The following is a 24,023-nucleotide window of genomic DNA, read 5'->3' as shown; positions in this document are numbered from 1 at the left end:
GCATCTATAATCCCCACCCCATGGCTGACAAATATTCCCAGTCCACAGCTGTCTCCACCCACCCAGTGACAGAGCACAGGCAGCCAAAAGGATCAAGCAATCTCTTGCCACCTCCCAGCACCCGAGTGGTAAACAGACCCTCACATCTGGACTCCACATCCAGCGAGTAGTGCCCCTGCCCACTACCCAGATCAAACAGCTGCCATTTACAGACCACCCTATGGGTCCCACCCCACAGTCATAGCCCACCAGCATCCCAGAGCTGCCTCTACACTGAAGCTCTGTCCCAGCCCAGTCATCCTTTAAGCCGCATCTGGAACAGCACACACCCTATTCCCCTAGCCAAAGCTCCCAGGGGTGCAATTCAGAAGGAGGCAGACTGGGCCTGGGGCATGTGGACAAGTCGCTGACGCCACCCCCTGGCTTCTTCAGCTTGTCTGCAGAATCTGAACTGCCCTTAAGGCCTGCGCCTCCGACCCCAGGGCAGCCCCCTGCCACACCTACACTCTTGGCCGTGGGAGAATGTCCTCAAGTGCGGCTAAACATCCTCCTCATGCAGCCCTGAGTTCTGTTCCTTCTACGTCACCTCACCAGCCCAGGATGAAAGCCGCTCACCCAGAGCGAAGCTTCTGCTTCTGAGGCATTCAGGACTCCCCTCAGGGTGTGCCAGCACCCTGGGGCACATCCCTGCTGCTTATGTCTGAGTTACCTCTGTGGCCCTGGGACCACTCCACGTCGAAGTCTGTTGTGTCTTTTTATGGAAGGATGGAAGGACAGAAGGGAAGGAGAGACAAAGTGGTACCATAGCCCTGCTCCTGCCCTGGCACTTGGAGGGCACCAGATGCCCAGGGGACTGTAGCTGGCTGTGAGGACTCTGAGGCCAGGTCAGCATCCACAGTCCCCAATAGTGAGTAGGAACCCAGTCAGTCCACACCCCTTCCCATCCACCCGAAACATAATTTAGCCCTCGGCTTCTCCTTACCTTTCAGGAGTTCTCTCCTTACCCCCAAAGACTTCCTGAGGACCCCCTAGGCCGACCAGTCTATCCCTCTCTCCCCTAACCCAGCATCCTGAAGTCCCCTGGTTCAGGTTGGTGGTGTCTGTGTGCCTGAGGCCCCACCAGCCTGAAAGCCCCTCAAAGGCCACATGGGTCTCCCGCCTCTCTGCATCTCCAGATGGTGGCACGAGGCCTAGTACACAAGGAATCCCAGAAAATGTTGGTTGAAGGAATAAATGGATGGATCTGCGTTGATGTGTCTGTTTGCTCACTTATTTATTCATTCAACTCACGCTTGCTGAGCACTTACACTGTGCCAGGGACTGAGCATAGACAGACGTGTTAGACAAACAGAGAGGTCCCTTTGCCCAGTGGCTTCTGGGGGCAGACATTAAACATACAGAATATAATCAGATATGGTGATAGTGCTCAGGAGGGAAAAGGAGGCGTCATCCAGCCCAGGGGTCAGGAAAGGCCCTCAGAGTTGAGGAGCCTTAGATGGAGAGCTGAGGAGGTAGAGAAGTGAAGTCAACCCAGAGTGGAGAGAAGGCCCTGGCATGGGTGGGAAGAGATTTGGAGGAAGGGCCAGAAGGGAGAGGAGGAGGGGGAGTCACATGGGAGTGTGGGCAGCAGAGGCAACCATGACCCCAGGGCTGGGAAGGGATCTCTCGCTCATCCTGGGGCTCCAGCTCCCACACAGAGCATTGAGGGCCTCCAGACACGTTTGGGGCATCACTCACCTTCCAAGTGTGGCTATAAAGGAAAGACAGAGCAGGTGGGGGCGATGTTTACTGTAGTTGTTTTGTTACAAAACTATACACCTAAAAGAGTATGGCTTCCTTCAAAGATGTCTCCCCAGGAGGCTGAACTTTTTCTTGTACCATCTGATATTTTGGCAACAGCCTTCAAGGCCAGTTTACAAACTCCATCAGCAAAGCGTCTCTCTAGTGTATAATTGTCTCCAGTTTCTACTGAAAGACCAACAAGTGGCCCCAGTATTATCATTGCTAAATTCATCAGAGCTGCTGCTAAATCAGACTTCAGGTGGTGTCCGAAATCAAATTCACTCCCAAAGTACAGAAATTTGCCGCACTGTGGAGATACCAAAAACTAGGGTGGGTTTTGGTGAAGTAAAAGAATGAGAGCTTTAAGGTCAGGCAAACCCAGGTTCAAATTCTGACTCTACTGCTTACATGTTGGGTGGCCTTAGGCAAGTTGCCTTCACGCTCTGTGCCTCAGTTTCTTTTTCTTGTAACAGGTGCCAACGCCCACTTCACAGGGTTGCAGTGAGGATTAAAAGCAAAGTGCCCAAAACAGGCCCTCACACAAAGGTGGCCCCTAATAAATATCAGTTTCCTCACTGGAATGTACCGGCCCTGTTACTAGTTACCAAATCAGTCACCCACATGTCCGTGAAATCATGGATATTTAATGAACACCTATTTGAAGACAACTGAAATCATAGACCTAACTGTAACCTCTACCAACCGGAAACATAATTAAACCCCTCTGTTACTTCAGCCTAACTTTCAGACACTCCTCAAAGCCAGTCTCTAGCTCCCAAACTAATTCTGCAACCTGGAAACTCCTTGACTCTCTTTTCAAGGATGTGAGGATTCCTGGAAAAGCTGCAACTTCAGTTCCCTGGAGAAAGCACACTAGAGAAATGACACATCCTGGAACGAATACTCTCAGTGATAACAGGGGTCCATGAATGAGCTTCAGGGGGTCTGTGATCATCCCAAAGGGTAGCACAACTGGGTAAATGTAGGGATGTGTTTTCCTAGGAGAAGCTCTACACTGTTGCAAAACTTGGTATCTATGGGCCAAAGGTTGCCTGAAACATGTGGTTTGGACCACAAGGAGATTTTGGAAGTTTTGCATTAGTTGCCAACATTTAAAGGTTGGAAGACTTCACACACAAGTCTGGGATTCTGGCTTCCTTTGAAAAATCAGAAACCCTGGCAAGTCAAGTTGCATCTGTGCATGAGAACAGTCAGAGGAGCTAAAAAGCAGTCCCCCACCTCATGCATTTTTCAGTCCATCACAGTCCCTACAATACTGGGTTGTAAACCCTGGGCTACAGCTTCCATCTGCTTCTTAAAATAGGTCTGTGATTCCTGGTACAGCAGAGGACTCCTGGGTAGGAGTCCTTCAAGGGCACCCAGAGGCCTCCCCAGGGTCCTGAGACCTGTGGGTTAAACTTCTCTGGTGGGAACAGGGGTGGCAGAAGAGGGCTGTCCCACCCCAGAAGACCTGTCCACCCTCCTCCCTAGATGCTCATTGCCAAGACCTCACCAAGCCAGCTGGAGGAAACACCAGGGCAAATGGCCAGAGCTCCTGTTTCCCACAGAGGTGAGCAGCAGGAGAACTACGGCTTCTACCTGGGAGTCTCAGTAGGCTTCAGGGAGGGGCTTCATAAAATCTTCTTTGTTCAGGGGAACGCTTCCAGCCATATTTTGAGCTCCCACTTCTCCAGCTACACGATTCCAGTGAATAAGTACTTTCATCTTCACGCCACCTCCATGTGGCAAATGCTATTAATTACCTTCCTTTGACATATGGGGAAACTGAGCCATGCCCAGGATCACTCAGGCACCTGTTCTTCCTCCTCTATCTCCTTTTGCTCTCAGGATGGCACTTCAGGTGGGTTCTATTAGTATTCCTACTAACAGATAAGGAAATGGAGGCTCCAACTTTCCCAAGTCCCGCGAAGTCAGGAAAAGAGATTCGAACATAGGTGTGCTTGACCCCAAAGCTGTGATCTGAGCCACCGAGTCACCCCTATCTCTCTCCTACTGAGCCCTAACACTCATCAGCAGAAACACCCACAGTTACCAACACCAAGAACCACTGGTTTGGCCCGAAAGCCACAGGATGCGTGGAGGGTGAAAACAGAGCAGTCACATTCTAACCTCTGGGTGAGCAGAGTGGAGAAGAGCAGCAACACACCCAGGGTGAGTCCAGAGACGAGAATGGGAAAACAGAGACTTCTGTGAGAAAACAGAAGGTGCATCAATAAGCAAAACTCTTAAGGCTGTGGTCCTTACCTCTTGGGCAGACGCAGCGAAGCTAATACATTCAGGCCACCAACCCAGTCCAGTTGAGAACCTGGAGAGAGAGGAGAATGCAGTCAACATCCTGGAGAACTCGTCTCATCCTCATGCGGGATTCTGCATTCCTCCAGTGGAGGAACCCTCCTCCTGTCACATCATCAGGAGCTGCAGTTGGCGAACTGTGGCGTCAGGTGCCTGGGACTCAGGTCCAGTGAGTCACTTGTTGCCTTCAGTGGTCACTTCTGGCATCTGAGTCTCAGTGTCCCCATCTCATAGATAGGCATACTGGTACCTGCCACTGTGGAACATCGTTTTTCCCATCAGACTGGAAGCTTCTTAAAGTGCAGGGACTGTGTCTTGTAGCTTTTGTGTTTGGCAGAGGGCCTGGCAAATTTGAGATGCTCAATTAGTGCATAACGGATGACAGAGTGAATGGGTGGGTGGATGGAGGAATTAATTGATTAAACTGTGTATCTCAAAGGACTGCTAGGAGGATAAAATGAGACAGAAATTTGAAAGGGTTACTCATTATTAAGTTCCTCTGTGCTATGGGGAGATTAAAAATAAAAGTCATAATGATATTTCTGACTTGTACATTTGGCCATTCATTTGTGCATTTAGTTCATCAACAAATATCGAGGCTTCTCTGGCTCTGAATCAAGTGTGGCAGGGGACAGAGATGAATTAGACAAGGTCTCTGTTCTATTATGGGGCTCACAGGCAAGTTGAGGAGACAGAAGGAAAAGCCAATGCCAACACGCTGGGATAAGCAGAGGGTGCTGCGGGCATCCTGGGTGAGATCACAGAAGACTTAGGGAGGAAACAACACCCAAGCCAAACCTGGAAGACAAATTTTAGTCAGAGAAAGAACCAAGTGCAAGGAACGAGAATGCCAGAACTTTGCCTGTCCAGGGTTCAGTAAGAGAACTGGAGACAGACAAGGCTTCTAGATTGCAGGGGCTGCTCCTTGCAGGGCCTCAAGTGCCTGGTCCAAGCAGCCAGGGCTTCGTTGGAGAGGGAGAGGGAGATGGATATAATCCAGTTTGCCTTTGGAAAGGTCCTTCTACCTCCTGTGTACAAGATGGACAGAACAGAGAGGTAGGCAAGAGATCAGGAGGCCCATCCCAAAAGAGGGTTTGCTGAGCCTCTCCACAGCCCTGCAGGAAGGAGGAGTGAGGAATTAAGGGAGGCACCAGAGTTCAAGAGGTGGAGGAGGATAGAGAAAAAGATGGACTGAGAAGGAAGGGGAGAGAGAAAGAGAAGAGATGGAGAGACATAGACAGAGAGGAATGAAAGAAGCTGGGGCAGAGAGACCAGGGAAAAGCCCAAACAAGAAGCAAAAGGGGAGTAAAAAGGGCCAAGGGTCTCCCCACTTCCTCTTCCATCTGTCCTATCTCTCCCTGGGCCTTCATCTTCAGGGGCAGAAGGGGACCAGAACCCCTGGGCCCTGGAGGGAGGGAGGAGCTGGGGTTGCTCCCCGCCCAGGGGCTGCTTCCCCCCAGCCCCCGCCCTGGAGCTAATCAGCGGCTGTCATCTCCACGGTGAGGTCTTGGTTAAGGAGATTTAGGGCCGGGATCAATAGGAAATTTAAAAATCGATGCAGCGCGCAGGGCAAAATCGATGGCGTTTAATCGCCTTGCCGATTCCCAGTCAAAACAATTAGCCGCGCTGAGTGTTGAACACGGTGGCGACACGGCATTAACCGTCAATATTGGTGTAAGTGATGGTGGGTGGGGCGGGTGAGGGAATCCCCAGGCCTCGGGGGGGCCAGAGTCAGACAGCGCCTTAGGGCTGGGGTCTTCCCCCAGGCAGTGCCCCCACCTTGGGCTTCCCTGCAGCAGGGCCCACACTTCAGTCTCCCTGCCCTCTGCTACCTGGGGCTGTGAAGCTCATAGGCAGCACCATCCCTGGCATATCTGCTTCCAACTCTCATCCCATCTCCCGGGTTCCCAAACCCCAATATGCCCTCTGACAGAGGGGAGAGGACCCCTCTCCCAAGCACACAACACCTCCAAGTAGAGAGACAGTCCATAGGATCTGGGAGCTGTATTCCCAGCAGTGCCTTAAGACTGGGAGCTATTTATAAGATGTCTTCTCCCATTGTACGGATGGGGACTCTGAGGAACAGAGAGGGGCAGCAGCTGGCCCACAGTTAGCAGGCACAGGAAGAGGGGGAGCCAGAATTTGAACCTGATGTGTCTGACTCCAAAGCCTACATTTCCTGCAGCTGTGCCACATAAAGGGTAGATTCCAGTGTTCACAGAAGGAAAGCAAGCTCAGGGTTTGGTCCTGGCCCAAGTCTCCCCTCAGCTGGTATATATAATGGTTTGCCGTGTCCTGGGGTCAGTTTGCCACGTACGTGGCAGACTGTGAGCTCCTTGAGGGCAGGGCAGGGCCTGGCTCCTTTGGGGGTCCGAAGCATTGCCCAGCACAGGGAGTGGTCCCAAGCCAGGGCTTGGGACAGGCCTAAGAATGATGATGTCACTTGCCCCCACAGACACAGAATGCCCATATACAACCCCACTGATGGACAGATGGAAACACTGGCACTCACAGACACATCGGTACTGGCATTTCCTGAGTGCTGGTCATGCACCAGGGTTGGGTCATTGCTCTGCAGGTGTGATCTCTCGGCATCTCACATTTGTTCGGTGAGTGTCATCCCATGACACTGCTGTGGAAAATGGAGGCTCAGAGAGGTAAAGTCACTTGCTCAAGGTCACACAGCCAAGTGGGGACAGCTCTATCTGATTGGACTCCGAGGAGTAGGGGACATACAGCAAACAAGATCTAACGACTCTGAGTAAGAGAGGTGGATGCAAGGAGAAGGTATGGGAACTGGGTACCTGAACAGAGGACCAGGAATGGCCCACAAAGGGCCATGGGGCTCCCGGTTCTGGGGTGCTGTGTTGGGAGAGCAGAGGCTTCTGTGGCCACCTGCTCCCTGGAGCAGAAGAACAGGAGGGAGTGTGTGGGCAGGGGAGGAGGCCCACAAGATGAGCCAGGGATTGATCTGACAAGGTCCTAATCAAATGGTCAATATCGCTGACCTGACCACTTAACCTATTGATAAGCTGGCAAGGATGGAGCAGGCGATGAGTGGGCTCAAGGAGGGGGGCAGTGGAAGGGATGAGGGAAGCCTGAGTGGGTAGGACTGAGGCCAGCATCACGCCTGGTTCTGGGGCCTGGAAGAGGGTGGTCTCCTCCTCAAGGGCCCCCACCTCCCCTCTGACACGTCACATGTCTTATGTCTTGGGGGCTTCCTCTACCCAGGCTTCTCTCTCCTCTCAGGGTCCCTCAGACCCTCCCTGAGGGAGGCCAGGGACTGTTGCTGGCACCCAAGCGGTCCCCAGCTCCCCTCTGACTGTGCCTTAGCTTTTCACACATGTGAGAGGCTTCACATTCGAGCCTCAATGTCTTCATCTGTTAACTGGGGATAATTATAATTATAATTTATCTGTTAACTGGGGATAATTATAAAACCAACCTAGATATCCTATGAGTGGGGACTGGTACAATAAATGATGGCATAGTGGCCATACAAAGAAGGACTGCAGAGTTGTTGAAAACATGGTTGAAATAAATTTTTTTTTACACTCCTCTCAGCTCACACCATGAAATAAAATTATTGACAAGGAAACTGTGTTCATAATCTGTTGTTAGGAAGAGGAAAAGGCAAGTTATAAGCAAGTAGGTAGCATATCATTCCATTTTTACAAAATACACATACAGATGGTTCCCCTCACCAAAAATAAATAAATTTGGAACAGAAATCAGAATTCTGAGTTTGGACCAGTCTGGCCAACATGGTGAAACTCATCTCTACTAAAAATACAAAAATTAGCCAGGTGTGGTGGCGGGCGCCTGTAATCCCAGCTACTCAGGAGGTTGAGGCAGGAGAATCTCTTGAACCCAGGAGGTAGAGGTTGCAGTGAGCTGAGATCGTACCACTGTACTCCAGCCTGGGCGACAGAGTGACACTCTTGTCTCCAAAAAAAAAAAAAAAAAAAAAAGGCCAGGCACAGTGGCTCATTCCTGTAATCCTAACACTTTGGGAGGCCAAGGCAGGCGGATGACCTGAGGTCAGGAGTTCGAAACCCCGTCTCTACTAAAGATATAAAAAAATAGGCCGGGCGCGGTGGCTCAAGCCTGTAATCCCAGCACTTTGGGAGGCCGAGGCGGGTGGATCACGAGGTCAGGAGATCGAGACCATCCTGGCTAACACCGTGAAACCCCGTCTCTACTAAAAATACAAAAAAAAAAACTAGCCGGGCGTGGTGGCGGGCGCCTGTAGTCCCAGCTACTCGGAGGCTGAGGCAGGAGAATGGCGTAAAACCCGGGAGGCGGAGCTTGCAGTGAGCCGAGATCGCGCCACTGCACTCCAGCCTGGGTGACACAGCGAGACTCTGTCTCAAAAAAAAAAAAAAAAAAAAAAAAAATAGCTAGACATGGTGGCAGACACCTGTAATCCCTGCTACTCAGGAGGCTGAGGCAGGAGAATCGCTTGAACCTGGGAGGCAGAGGTTGCAGTGAGCTGAGATCATGCCATTGCACTTCAGCTCGGGTGACAGTGTGAGATTCTGTCTCAAAAAAAAAAAAAAAAAAAAAAAAAAATCTGAGTTTGGGTACCAGGTATCTAAACTTTAATAAATTCTTTGGGTAAAGTCATAGGCATAATCCCCTTTGGGGGAAAAAAAAAAGCTATCTAGGACAGACAGTCAGGGTGCAATGGTTCATGTCTGTAATCCCAGCACTTTAGGAGGCCGAGGTGGGCGGACTTGAGCCCAGGAGTCCAAGACAAGCCTGGGCAGCATAGCAAGACTCCATCTCTACAAAAAAAATACAAAAATTAGCTGGGTGTGGTGGCATGTACCTATAGTCTCAGCTACTCGGGAGGCTAAGGTGGGAGGATCGCTTAAACCTCAGAAGTAGAGGTTGCAGTGAGCTGAGATCTCTCCACTGCACTCCAGCCTGGGTGACAGGCTATCTCAAAAAAAAAAAAAAAAAAAAAAGACAGCAAAAGGTAATGTCCTTTTTGTTGTTCGTTTAACTGGATTATCATGGTCATTTTCTTCTCATCTCATTGAATTTCTGTGTTTTCTGTTATTTCTACAATGAACATCATTCACATCGTTCACATTGTTTGTCTGTAATTGGTAGACTGTGGCCTGGTGCTCAGTGGAGGCACCACGAGTGCTGTTTCTCCGCTCCCCTCTCCCTTTCCCAACCAGGCTTGTCTTATGTCCTCCCTTATGTCCAAACCCAGCGGAGTTCAGTGCCCTCAAGAATGTGAATGAATTTGAAGTCTGCTGAATGGAGAAGAGCTGGCTCTTCTGACTTCTGCTCTCAATAGAGTGGGCGGGGTAGCACCAAGCCAAATACAGTCCCCTGTCCCCTCTTCAGGAAACTGGCTGAGGGCTTACAGACAGGAGGAACTGCTGGAGGGAAAACGAAGACCCAGAGGGAGGGAAGGGATTTTCCCAGAGCTACTCAACTGGTCATGACACAGCTGGGACCAGAAGCTGGGGCTCTGGGCTCCTGGATCTGGGTAGTGCCATCCAACTACTGGGAGAGGGACAACTGCAAGAACAAGTGTGCATGCAGACTCCTGAGATAATGTGTGCTTCTGTGGGGCAGAAGAGCACAGTGGGTAAACACGGGGTCAGCCGCTTCCTCGCTGTGTGGCCCTGGGCAAAAGTCACTTCACCTCTCTGAGCCTCAGTTTGTTCAAACATAGAATGAAGATAATAGTAACAGCTGCCTCATTTTGCTGGTGTGAGAAGCCAACAAGCCCATGCTTATAGGGAACTTAGCAAAAGGCCTGACACACAAAAAAGGGTCAATGAGTGGGAGAAATTAACAGTACTACCATCAGCAGCCACAAATGCTGTGGGTAGTAAGTGAAGGTGGTGGGTAGGGAAGGGAGAAGGTATGTCTCGGTAACCTGAGCAAATGAACAAATGCAATGAAGATACTCAGCTAAAAATATTCCTTTGTTCATTCATTCATTCATTCAGTAAGCATTTCCTGAGGCCAATTCTAGGCCAGATCCCATGCTGGGCCCTGCAATCCAGATATGAACAATGAAAGCTCCCAATGGGTTGGTAAAGGGGAATTAAGGATGGCTGGGGATAGCCCCTTATCTCTGAGAGTTGCTGCTGCAATGGCCCCCAAACTACCTCTTGGGGCTTCTGCAGAAAAGCATCGAGTACAGGAGCACAAGCTCCCCATCACCTGACTTGTGTGACACTTTGGGTATGTGTGTGCACACACTGGAATAGTAAGCTCTGCAGATGGACTATGTTCACTTTTGTCATTCACAGCACCGGACACCAGGTCTCATGCTCTGGGGACACTCCATGCTCAGAGTCTTTTTTTTTTTTTTTTCTCCATTTTTAAAAATGAACAACAAAAAAAAAGTTCAAAGCACCTCGTACAATGCCTAACACCTGGCAGGTACTCAATAAATAGCAGCTATTATTAGCGTCATCATCACACGTGCCACTGCTCTTCATCCCGACAAAAACCTTATTTTGCCGGCAAGGCAACTCGAGGCTTAAAAGGAGTGATGTGACTCAAAGCCGGGTGTGTCTGACTCCACAGTCTGTGGTCTCCCCTCCTTTGTGTCTGGGGGCGGGGGCCATCAGAGTGTATGCTGGAGGTGAAGGAGGGGAAGGGCAGCAGCATGCATCGGGGGGTAAGCAGATCTGACAATGGGAGTAAGGAGGAGTTGGTTGGAGTGAGGGGAGTGTCGTGAGGGAGATGAGGGTGCAGGATGGGAGCATACAGGCCCAGGATGATGATGGTTTTGGAGTCTGGCTGCTCTGAGGCTCAGGTAGGAGGTGGACTCACTCGCCAATGTACCCCTCCAGCACTGGTAGGTGCAGCCCCCGAAGGTGAGCTCTGCCACCCTTGTCTGAGACAGCAGACGTCTACCTCCACCATTATATTGGGCAACTAGGTGATATATTGGGCAAGTAGGTGACAGGGGATCCGGCTTCAGTTCATTTGACAAAACATCCAATGAGCATTTATCGTGTTCTGGGCACTGTGCTACACACTAGAGATACAACTACGAACAAGACAAAGTCCCTGCCATTGTGGAATCCACCTTCTAGTGGAGGAAGGGATATGATAGACAAGAAAATATATTTAAGAGCTAAGAAGGAAAATAAAGCAGGGAGAAAGTGGCTTACAAGATGCTGCTATTGACCAGGTGTGGTGGCTCATGCCTGTAATCACAGCACTTTGGGAGGCCAAGGCAGGCAGATCACCTGAAGTCAGGAGTTCGAGACCAGCCTGGTCAACATGGTGAAACCCCGGCTCCACAAAAATACAAAATTTAGGTGGGTGTGTTGGTGCGCATCTGTAGTCCCAGCTACTCAAGAGGCTGAGGCACAAGAATTGCTTGAACCTGGGAGGCAGAAGTTGCAGTGGGCTGAGATCGCACTACTGCACTCCAGCCTGGACAACAGAGCAAGACTCTGTCCACCCCCTACCCCCCCAAAAAAAGCTGCTGTTTTAAACATAAAGGAAAGGCCTATCAGAAAAGGTAGGTTTTGAGAGCTTTCCTGGCAAAGGAAACAGCAAGTGCAAAGGCCCTGGGTCAGGAATAAGGTTTAGGGAACAGCAAGAAGGCCAGAATGGCTTAAGCTTCCAGAGCCAGGAGGGAGGGAGTAAAAGTTGAGTAGACAGACAGGTGCTAGCTCATGCAGGGTTTGCAGGCCAAGAAAGATGTTCTAAGCATGATGGGAGAAATGACAGGCTTTCTCTGTGGCAGGTATGGGTTGGTCTCACCCTCACAAAACCAGGCTCCATCCTCACCCATTGCCCATATAGCCTATGGAGCCTTCTGACCCATTCATTCTCCAAGAACAAGCCCAAGAAGCCCTCAGTAAGCCCTCAGAGTCCCTTGACAGGGCTGTGTCAGCGTCAGCCTCCCCAGACTGAGGACTCCTCTAGAACATGGAAAGATCTGCCTCATCTGGGTGACCAGACATGCAGCTCAGGCCTGGCCACAGGGGGCTCAGAAATCAATAGAACATCAGTAGAAACTAAGGGGGTCTATAGCTCCTGACCCCCATTCCCTAGCAAATCTCCATTTGGGGGCAAATCGTAGCAGTGGCCAAGATATGGGGCGGGGAGCAAGGGGAAAGTAGTTCTGTACCACCTCCTTCACCAGGCCTTGACCAGGCTTCCCAGACTGGACAGGTAGAGCAGAAGTCCTTGTGACTGGTGGCCTGCTCACTGGATCCCTTCCTCCAGGGGCTACCCATCCTGTCCCGCCCCCACATGAGGCTCAGAGAGACCAGACTTGGTACCTGGCTCACACACCCTGTCTAGTCCCTTCTTAAAACTCTTCTGTGGTTATGTGGCTCGCCCAGAATAAATCCCAAGCCTCACAGCCCTTCCCAGTCATGTAACATCTCCTCTCAGTCCTCCTGAAGGTCCCGTGACCCTGGGCCTCACGTGATTGTTGGGAACAGTCTACGCTGGTTCACATGTCCATGCCCTTGCCCAGGCAAGCACCTCCATTTAGAGAATCGTCTGCCTTCCTTCTTCTCATAACCTTATCACCCTCTCCACACCTCCTCCTTGGTGAATCCTCCTGGGCTCCCTACTCAGCACTGCCCCCGAATGCTTTGTGCACCTCATCCAGAGCCCAGAATCTGAGCCCCAGGCAAAGGGATCCCATTTCCCACCTAGGGACAGGCCAGAGGAGTTTCTAGAGAGAAAGGTGCAGCATAGTAGGGTGAGGGTAGGGGCATCTGAGTGCTGCATTATTTATGCCTGTGTGGCCTCTGTGAGTTTCAGAAGGGATATGTGTACACATTTAGAATCTGTGTGTTGTGTCTGATGTCAAGCTTAAATGTCACTTCCTCAGAGATGTTACACCTAGCCCACCAATCTAAACCAGGTGCTCCCATGATGCCCTCCTGTAGCCCCTTTTTCCTCTCCGTACCAGATGCTATCTCCATTTGTAACGAACTATACACTGAGGTCTGATCAGTGCCGGTCCTGTTGGCTTGGAGCTCTTAGAGAGCAAGGCCCAGGTCTGTCTTGTAAACCACTGTTTCCTCAGCTTCTAAGATAGAGCCTGACTCCTATAGGGGCTCAGTACCTATGTGATGAGTTCATTAATTCCGTGCACATTTTCACACTTGAACATCTACCTATTTTGTTTCACTTTAAGGGGATGAGGCTAGCCTGGAGGGTGTTTGTGTGCTATAACTCAGGGCATGGCCCTTTCGGTCACCACGTGTGGCCTCCCTGTGGGATTTCTGAACATGGCCGGTGTGCACCCACAGGCATACAGGCTGGGATGCTGCCATGTTTTAGTATTTCTATATATACATTTTCTATTGAAAAACAAACCTCCACACGAGGAGCACCCTGGTGTTTTGGTGTCTGTTTTGCCCTGAGAGGTCTCAGCACCTACGTGCCTGCACAGATATCTGGGTTTTCATACCTGTGTCTGAGTATGTGTTTATCCTTGTTTCCAAACCTTGTGTGTCCATTTTGGCAACTCTGTGGACAAATACACACATGTCTATGTGCATTTGCAAGGTTTAGCGTCTATGAATTTTCTTAGAGAATCTCTGACCAAAAGTATGGGTACCTGGGTCTCAGGACCCAGCGGTGCACATGGCTATCATGTGTTTCAGAATCTGTGTATGTCTCTTGCAGGATCATTGCCATGTGTCTGCATGCTTATGTATTTCAGTATTTGCCTTGTGCATCTGTTAAAGACTTATGTGGCCTCTCTAGTTTGACGAGTGAGTGTGTGTGTGTGCGTGTGTGTGTGTGTGTGTGTGTCAGGGGTGATACAAACACGTGTGTGTGTGTACCTGTGTGTCTTTCTTCCCCTAGCTGCTGCTGCCCTCCCAGTCTGGATGAGTACCTTTTCTCTATCTCTCTCTCTCACACACACACACTCTTGCTCATATGTGCCTTGCAGATGGGGAGGGGGCCGGGGTGTCAGCGAGCTCCTGTGTCACAAGGTTAATTTCTCCACAGCCAGGCAGGCTGGGCCCTGAGGGGAGTGGTGGGGGAGGGGCTGGTCCCCACAGCCCCTCTGATAAATATGTATTTGGGGCTGCTGTGCTCAAAGGTCATGGGGGGAAAAGGAGGAGGAGGGGTGGTCTGCACTGTGCCGTGCTGCTGGGTCCCAGCCGGGCTCAGCATGGGTTGTGTGACCCCCTCCAGAGGTCTGATGAGATTCAGGGAGATGCCCCCCTCATCCTGGTCTGACCCACTCCACCCACATCCATGCTCAGAGGGAGATGCTGCTGTGGATACACAGATATTCAAACTCTGAAACAGGCAAGCACACAAGCCCACACCCGCCGACACCTAGACAGAGGCTCAAACAGATGCACAAAGACGGCCTCATGGGCCACCAGATGCATGGACGGCTCAGAGTGTAGAGCCAGACCCATCGCTTCTTCCCCACCCTAACCTTCAACCCAACGTCAAAAAAAAAAAAAAATACAAATGCTCAAGAGTGCATAGCGTCTCATAGTAAGAAAGGTTTCTACACATTCAATAGACACAAACGCACACATGGACACAAAAATGCACAGAGTCCGACAAGAAAGGTCGCTGAACACTTTGTGGGTGGGCATGTACACATATACGCATAAGCGCACACACACACAAAGGCACATACACAGATGCACACCAAGAGTCCCAAAGACACAAAGTTCTACAAAGGTAGGCACACGCTGACAACTGCAGATAAATGTATGAACACACATGCACACAAACACACACACATACAAAGACCCCAAGACACACACGGCAGGCGGGATGCACCGTGGAGCCAGGCTGGGAAACCCACCCTGCTGCAACAGAGCTCAATCTGGCCCCTTCCCCGCTGAGGCGAGAATGGCTGCCTGGTCTCTGGTCATGGGCCCCCGAGCCAGCTTCAGCCAAATGCGCCATCATTTGTCCAGCTCTGAGTCACATCAATTGTCAAGCCTCCCCTCCTCGCTGACCAGCCATCTCGGCCATTGGCGGCCTCGGCCATTAGTCGGCTCCTGCCTCTGGCCTGTATTTGTTGAATCTCCCTTACCTGGCAGAACCGTCCGGACCAATGGAACCCTCTTGGGGTTGGCCTGACCTTTTCCTCAAGGGATTCCGATGTACCCTGTTGTATGACCCTCGGCCCATGCCTCAGGGCGACCCTCCCCTCAGCACACTGCTCAGACTGTCATTCTTCAATGACCGCTGGCCACAGTGGTTCTGGTGGATTGTGAGGCTGTGTGTTTGAGTATGTGTGGAAGTCCGCTTGTAGGTATATGTGTATCGGTGGTGGAATGGCTATAGCTATGCTTTAAGTCAAAACGAGTGTGTGTGTGTGTGTATGCATGTGTGCCTGTGTCTGTGCCTCTGTGTGTGTGTGTTTGTGTGTGAATAAGGGGATAGGAAGTCAGCAGCTTAGCTTAAAGTCAGAGTGCCTGAGTATACGGTTGTGCATATGGGGAGATGGAATGTCAGGGGCTGAGCTTCGTGTGTGTGTGTGCACTTTAATGCAGGAGTGACTTGGTGTATCGGCCTGGGCTTGGTGTGGGGGGCCATGAGGGGCCGTGCCTGTTTTGGGCATGTGGGGCAGTGCAGTACAGGCGTCTGTTTCTCAAGCAGTTGTGAGCAAGTGGAATGTGTCTCTCTCAGACTCCGTTGCTTGTGTTTGTGAAAGTGACAGATGCTGCCTCCCTGGCCTCACTGCGGCGGATTAAGTCTGTGAATGCCACATGAGTCTGCACCCCGGGTGGGGGAGGGTCCCCAGTCTGCTCTTATACTTGCGTGTGTGGGCCACAGCCCTGTACACTACAGGATCCTGAGAGTGAGGACTAAAGTAGCCCCCTAACCTTGTTGGTTTCTGTGAATGGATGCCAGGATAAAGGTCCTTGTGTGTGTGCACAAGCACACTCATGCTCACACACAAGTCCGTATTATCCAAAGTACATTGTCAGGAGATGCACTTGTATATGTGTATGTGTGTGTGATTGCAGGCATGACAGCTCCCCGCTGCCAGCCAGATCAAGTTCAAACTTCTCAGAGCAGCAGCTGAGCATCCACAGACAGGGCCTTGCAACATTGTGCCAACCTCTACTCTTAGACTACACCTCCAATCTGGACTGCTTCCTCCTCACTTCCCTCTGCCATCTTTATGCCCTCCGACCAGCCTGCTTTTCTCAATGTCTGAGCATTCTCAAAGACTCACCTCCCTGTCTAAACCCACGCCATCCTCATTCCCCAGATTCCTAATGACCTGGAAACTCCCTTTGTGTTGACAGTCCAGGCGCCCAGAATCCTGTCTAAGGCTGGGATTGGTTCTGCTTCAGAGTCCAGGCCTGTGTTGGCCCATGGTCCATGCCTAGAGATCATTTTCAGGTTAAGGAGTGATCATACCACCATTGCCCGATTACCTCAGGGAACTCACTGGACTTTATTTGTTCAGTGATTCACACCACTCAATAAATACCTATTGAATGCAGGGACCTTGCATGTGGAGCCACCACCTTCAGCCTCCTTCTGAATGTGTCAGAGCTGGGAAAGCTGCCTGTCCTGAGGATCTAATGAAGTTGGGGTGGTGATTGAGTGAGGGAAAATGCACCTGCCTCCCAAGGCCACCATGTGGATTTGCAAAGGTGACACAGGGCTCATTAGAAGGGGTAGGGGGGACCATAAGCTCATGCAAACCCGTCTTTGAACAGGCCCAGCCCCAAACCATCACTGACAGAACGAGCTCAACGATGCTCATTTGCTGGCTCTCCCTTCAGGATATAAAGTGAGACCCAGGTCCTCAGAGCCCTCACTGAACCACATAAGGCATCCATCCACCCGACAGGTCCTGGGAGATAGGTCTGTGGATAGACATCTCAGGGGGCAGGGAGGAAGTGGGGGAAGAGGCAGAGCCAGTGAAAAGAAATGGCGCTGGGGCAGTTAATGGGAGAGGGTAGACCTATAAGGACAGAAAAGGCTCGGTATGAGGAGGACCTTGGTTCTAGCGCCAGCATGGCTGCTGACAGGCTAAGCAAATAATGTGGGCCTCAGAATTCTCATCTGTGAGAGGGGCACCATCGGGGCTGCTGTGAGAGTCAGGTGAGTGTAAGAGACATCATTGTCATTATTATTACTAGATCAGGAGATGTTGAGCCCAAGGGAAAAATGGTAAATGACATATATTGAGAAGGAGGAATAGACATCAGTCTGAGGAGGCCTTACACCCACTCTGTCTTCTAACAACTCTTCACACTTGGGTTTCTCAACCACCTCCATCCTGAAATATCTTGGAAATTAACCAGCACATGCCAGAGATGGAAACTTCTCCCTTGCCCCTATTGATGTACAAGTAGCCCCTGGTGTGGCCATCTGTCCCTGCTCCCCTCGTTGCAAGTCATGCCTCTACACATTATGATTATGCACCAGGGCTATGAAAAGCTCTACCCAGTGGGGTGCTAAGGTTGGGGCCCTTGCTTGGCTGTCACATTGGTGGAGGAACAAGTTCTGGCCTATGGGCCCTGCATACAAGAAGGGAGTATATATGAACCAGAATGGAGGTGGCCTGGAGTGGCCACTGATGGACTTGCTGGGAAAAAAAAAAAAAAAAAACCTGGCCAGTATGTTGTCTAGGACATATAGGCTAACAACCTCTACGCACACAGCATGGGTACAGGGGTGTGTGCATACATTGCCCTGACACAGACACTTTCCATTTTCCCTGCAAAGACTAGCAGAGGGAAGTGAGGGCAACCAAGACCCCCAAAGATGACACTGCAACCTGCCACAGGGTTCACCAGCAGCCTCAGGGAAATGGGGGTCTGGACCTCTCCAACAGCAAGGATGGGCCTCTGTCCAGCATTACCCATAAATCAGGAAGTAGATGTGGAATCGCATTATCAGCAACTGGAGATGCTGCCTATGGCCCTGATCAGCTTTATTCCTGGTCTGCCTGTCACCCCCTGACATGGGACGCTTTGTTGCTACAGAAGGTCCAGGGAAGGTTTTCATGGGCTGGTAGACTGCGGGGAGAGGGGATTTTTTCTTGTTTTGTTTTCTTGAACCCAGCTTCAAGGTTGCTGTGCAAGCATGCTGTCAAACTCAGCCATACGCCCGTGACCTCTGCACTCACACATCTCTCATCACTCTACCCCAACCCTGCTTCACAAATCCACCCTCCCTTTTACCTGGGACACACAGACACCCCGAGCAATAACAATATTATCTCCATGCAGAAATCGTACTTTCACATATGTGACTTTCTTTGATGTGCACCCTTGTGTGCACACACTACGGTCAGACCTAGTACCCATACACAGAGCCTCTACTCCAAACACGCTGCACATACAAAGTGTCACGTGTCCACTGCTGAAGCCAGACTCGGTACACGGGCCTGCACACGCGTGGACAGCTTCCATGCACGGAGGCAAAGAGGGCCTCCTGAGTGCACGCATAGCGAGTGGTACATAAACATCAAGATGAGGGAGACATCAGTACAAATTCGCACTGACTCCTTCGTGCACATATGTCACCCATGATGGGGACCCCCAGTACCCGACCCCCCACAGAAAACGCATGCCATGATTCTACACCTTTGGCTCCTCAGTCTACCAAGGCTTCCAGGCCCAGCACACAGTTAGTCCTTCCTGAACACATCTCGCCACACATGCAGGCCTTGTACACATGCATGCTGCCGTCATGGTCTGACTCTGTACACACCAGCCCCCTGCTGCGCATTGACTCTGTACCCTCCACTTATATCCTGGGGGGTGGAAGAACAAATCCACCTGACAAGATGGCAAGAGAACTAAAAGCTACTGAGCGAAGCGGCTGGTTGGATCTTTCTCTAAATCCAGGACCTACTCCTCAACTCCAGGGGCCCCAGGAAGGAGGCAGAAAGTGGGGAGTGGTCATCAGGCCAAAGGCTTTCTCTCAGGATCTTTTACCTGGACTCGAAAGCTCTAAGGACTCTCTCAAATGGACCTCCGCCCCAATTTCCTCCCGTTTTCACTTCCCGCTAGGCATCCATGTCATTTTCTTCTCTGTCCACACCCTTCTCAGTGGGGCTGAGTCCACAGCCATGAGCCCTCACTTAAGATCTTCCCCTCCCCCTCCCAGAGCCCCAGTGAGCATCGAGCAAGACTTCTCCAGGAGGCCACAAGGAAGTAGGGGGTGGCGCTGGAACCCAGGGGACGGACCCAAACCCCCACTCAGGGTAAAAAAGAGAGTAGAAATATATGAGGTTTCAGAACAGGGGTTAGGCTCTGGTAGGAAGTTGGGGATTCCTGCCTTTGCATGGAGCCCCTTTCCCTGGCACCCTGTTGAAGGCCAGAGCAGCAAGAGTGATGAATAAATGAAACTGAGGGAGGAAATAGAAAGAGCTGGCAACAGGGGAAATGAGAGGCAGGAAGGGAAGAATAAAAGAAAGGGGGAAAGGGGAAGGGAAAAGGAGGAGAAAAAAGAAGGGAAGGAGGTGCAGATAAGGGAGGTAGAAAAAGAAAAACTAAGGGGTGGGGAGGAGGGGAAAGCTTTTATTGAGAGGAGGAAGAGACAGAGAAACTGGAAAACAGGGAGAAAGAAAAAACAGTAAAGGAGATAGAAATAAAGGAGCCGAGAAAGGACATGAAAAGGGAAAGAAAAGAGAGCAAAGAGGCAGCAGGCAATCGAAGGGGTTCCCCAAGTTACAGACTTTGTCCAGAGAGCTGAGGGGTGCACCGTGGCTCCCCAACATCACTCTGGGGCCCTGGAGCTCCGTTTGCTACCTCTCCTCCTGCCTGAGATGCCACCGCCTCTGAGTGCCCCATCCCGGCTGCTTTTTCCTATTTCTCACCGTTTCTGCTGTCCAAGGCACCCTGTTCCTTTCTCTCACCCCTCATTCCCACCCCCCAGCCCTTTCTCGTTCCCTGTGCCCTCTTACCTCTCCCCCCCATGCACCCTGCTTGCTTCGGAGCTTCAGAGAGCATCACCGACCAATATCCTCACCATCATCATACTAAACCGGCCCCCACACCCCCAGGAAAGGAGAGAGAGAGAAAAAAAAAAAAAAACAGGCGGAACCGCCACCAGCCCTGACCCCCTCTCGCCTCATTTTCTCCACAGTCGCCCCTTCCTCAAATGCAGGGTCAAAATGGGGTCCCGCCCAGCCCGGGGAGCCTCTCCGAAGCGCCGCAGCCAGCCGGGAGCAGATGCCACCTCGCCTCTCTTCTCCGTCCTCGCTCGTTTTTGTGTTCGGTGGCCCCGGTTGCGATTTGTTTTATTTTCATCGTCTTTTTATTGGTATTTTTTTTTCTTTTTTTTTCTTTATTTTTTGGCCTGGGGGCAGCAGCGGCGAAGCGCCCACTGCCTGCCTCTTTCCTCAGCTCTGCGGCCGTCAGGCTCTTTCTCTAGTCTGCGCTCTTGCCTCCCTCCTTTCTCCTCTGCCTTGGCTCTCGCTCCTCCGTCCTTTCAGGTCCGTCCTCAGCCGACTGCCCTCTCCTCTCTCTACTGCTTCCCCCTCCACGCCTCTCCTTTCTCCATCCTTCTTGCCCCTTCTCCCTTTTTCTCTTCCTCTTCACCTCCTCTCCGTCCCCATTTCTTCCCATCCCTTCCCCCCGCCCCCATGTACACCTCTTCTTTGGTTCCCTCACTGCCACTGAGAGCAAGCTGACCCCCACCCCATCCCCAAATAATAAAAATACCCAGCCAGGGGGCAAAGCCCCGGCGCCGGGCGCCGAGAGGGAGGCGAGAGGGCCGGGGCTGCGGCGGCGGCGGGCAGCCGGAGCGCGGTGCGGAGTGAGCGGCGCCCGCCCGGCTCCCGCCCGGAGAGCTCTCTGCAATAGGCCGAGCCGGCTGCATTAAGCTTCTTGCAATCAATAAAGCGCGGGTCAGATTATGCAAAGTGCAGATATTAATATGCAAAGTTTTAAAGATTTTTAAATGGAAGGGCGAGCGCGGCGCGGGCGGGCGGGCGGGCAGGGGCTGCGAGGGGAGAGGGAGGAAGGGAGGGCGGGCGGGCGGGCGCGCAGGCGAGCTGGGGAGAGGAGGAGGCTGCCCGCCGCCCGCCCGCCCGGCTGCGCCGCGCCGCCTTGCCTTACCGCTGCTCCCATCGGTAGGCGCCGCTGTCTTCGCCATGCGCGTCAGCTGCACGGCTCCGAGGGGATGGCCGAGGAGGAGCCGCCGCCGCCAACGCTACCCCCGCTCCCGCTCCCGCTCCCGCGCCCGCTCGCTGCCTGCTGCTGGCGCTGCTCTGGCCGCTGCTCCTCGCCTGAGCTGCCGGCGCGAGCCCAGGCGCGCGCCATCCCCGGCTCCCACCTTGTCCCCATGGCAACCCCGGGCCCAAGGATGCTCAGAGAGAGAGCGCGAGCGAGAGAGCGAGGGGGGAGAGAGGGAGAGGGAGAGGGCGGGGAGCGCAGGGGACACGGAGGCAGGGAGAGGCCCGAGACCCACAGAGACACAGAGAGACACAGAGACGGAGAGATGCAGAGATATGCAGAAACAGAGACACAGAGATAAAGGAGAGGGGTAGGAATAGAAGGGAACACCGAGACAAGGAGAATCCTTGAGACCCACAGAGACCCACAGAGATACTGAGAGACACAGAGACACACGGACACACAGTAAGAGACAGAGGGGAAAGGGAGAGGGGCAGGGAGCAGAGAGGGATTCAAAGGTATGGGGAGACCCTGAGGTCCAGAGACTCACAGAGATACTCAGAGACACAGAGACGCCCAGAGACAGAGACAGAGGGAAAAAAGAGAGGGGACAGGACAGGGAGCACAGAAGATGCAGAGGCAGAGAAAGACTCCTAGAGGTAGAGAGATGCTCAGAGACACAGAGAGACATAGAGACACATAGAAACAAATAGACACAGGGACACACAGAGAGAAAAGAGACAGAGAAGGGTGGGGAGCACAGGGGACTCAAAGGCAGGGAGAGGCCCTAAAAGCCAGAGACTCAAAGAGACACCCAGAGACAAAGAGGAAAAGGAGAAGGGAGAGGGCAGGAAGTATAGGGGACATGGAGGCAGAGAGAGAGACTCATAGAGGCAGAGAGATGTCCAGAGACACACAGAAACATAGAGATACAGGGACAGAGTGGGGGGAGAGGAAGGAGGAGGGAGCAGATGGGGACACAAAGGGGTACCAAGAACCACAGAGACACCCAGGGACAAAGAGATAAGGAGAAGAGGTCCATGCAGAGAGAGAGATGCAGAGTCAGAAAGATAGCCACAGAGAAGTAGGACACACAGAGATAGAGAAATAGTGAAAAAATATATATGAAGAGAGAAAGAGACTAATTCACAAAGAGAGAGTCACAGAAATAAGAGATAGATACGCACAAATCAGAGACAGAAGAAAGCTACATGCAAAGAGAGACAAATGAAGATGCAAGGCAGTGCTGCAGAGATACAGAGATAGGAAGACATAGAGACAGAGGCAGACACACACAGAGGTAAGAGAGATAGACCTGAGGAAGCAGAGATTAAGAAAGAGCCATCGAAAGAGACCGAGAAAGAGAGACAGAGAGATGCAAAGCCAGAAAGACAGACACTGACAGAGACCAAAAGATACAGAGACTGAGACTGAGACAGAGAAAAAGGCACACAGAGAGAGTCAAACAAGGAGACAGTCAAACAAGGAGGTGTAGACAGAAACACAGAGAAATATACATAGGGATTCTGAGAGAGAACCTAAGAAACAGAGACAGAAAGAAATGTGCAAAGAGAGAAACAGAGATCAAGACATAAAAAGAGATGAAAAGAAATACAGAGATGGTGAGAGAAAGAAAGCAAAGGCAGAGACCCAGAGAGTCAAAGTGAGGCAGAGAAATGCAGAGACATGGACAGAGACTGCAAGAAAGTGACAGGAACAGAGGAACCTCAGGAGACACACAGTGAGATGGAGAAAGGCACTGGAAGAGGCTTTCTGTTGGACAGAGATCCACAGAGAGATGCGAGACAGAGACAAGAAGAGACAAACGGAGAGTGAGAAATAGAGAATGAGATCTGGTAGACGAGGTTGGGGATGGGGGGCAAAGAGACAGAGCCCAGGTAAAGGAGGAAGGGACAGGCTGGGGTGAGAGCAGAAAGTAGGAAGGTGACAAGAGAGTCCAGGGAAGCACCAAGGGGGAAAGGGCAGATAGGAGGGGAGAGAAGAACAGCAGAAAGGAGAGGAGTGGGGAAGGGAGGGGAGGGGAGGAAAGAGAGGAGGGCAGTGCCCAGTCATCAAGCACCTCCCCTGTGCCAGGCACATTATGGCTTGGTGACAGGGAGGAAGGAAAGGAAGGCCAAGGGTGAAGGGGCTCCGACCAGAGGAAGGTGGGCATAGGGTCTTGGGAGGGTGCATGGCTCCTGCCCCCTGCTGGCAGGGGCGCAGTGGTGCAAAGAGGAGGATAGGGTTGCAAGTGGTACCCAGACCTGGGAGGGGGTGTGAGAGGGAGGAAAAAGGAAGGGGAAGGCAGGGAGGGAAAGGGAGGAGGAGGAGGAGGAGGACGCAGGCACGCGCTGCGCGGTCTTGGCTTAGCAGCTGCAGCCGCCCTTCGCTTTGTTACCAGCAAGGCTACCCCGTGCGTACTGAGTGGGCATGCGGGACCCTCGTGTGTGTGTGTGAAACACGAGAATCACCAACTGCCCACGTGTACGGAGAATGCTCCCGAGACCTACACTGGAAGTGCGTAACATAAATAAATATAGGAAACACCTACCCCGTGGGCGTACAAAGTAAGTACCCAGGACCTGTGCAGCCTGTGCATAATAGACACAGAACTACCTACTACTCCCTGTACAGAGCAGCCTCCTGGGACCCGCACTGTGTGCGCAACACAAATAAATGCAAGGAAACACCCTCTGTCCATACAAAGTAGGTATATGGGTCTTATGCAGCAAGTACATAATGGACATGGGACCACTTAATACCCCCCATACAGAGCAGACTCCTGGGATACACACGGTGTGTTCACAACACAAATAAATACAGGAAACGCCCACT

At 51.8% G+C, this 24,023-nt stretch overlaps 1 protein-coding gene across 1 annotated transcript in view; it reads right to left on the bottom strand.

The window, feature by feature from the left end:
* POU2F2 (POU class 2 homeobox 2) overlaps positions 1-21,335 on the bottom strand; it is a 91,994-nt gene extending 70,659 nt beyond the window's left edge. The window contains exons 1-2 of the mRNA XM_073016396.1: positions 21,132-21,335; positions 4,048-4,108 (exon numbers count right to left, since the gene is read on the bottom strand). The gene's annotated coding sequence lies outside the window, so the exon portion shown is untranslated. The remainder of the gene's footprint in view (positions 1-4,047; positions 4,109-21,131) is intronic.
* Between the last annotated feature and the right edge of the window lie 2,688 nt (positions 21,336-24,023).

This window comes from Chlorocebus sabaeus, chromosome 6 (assembly GCF_047675955.1).
Source record: "Chlorocebus sabaeus isolate Y175 chromosome 6, mChlSab1.0.hap1, whole genome shotgun sequence".
Lineage (NCBI taxonomy): Eukaryota > Metazoa > Chordata > Mammalia > Primates > Cercopithecidae > Chlorocebus > Chlorocebus sabaeus.
This window is presented reverse-complemented; position numbering and strand designations above follow the sequence as displayed.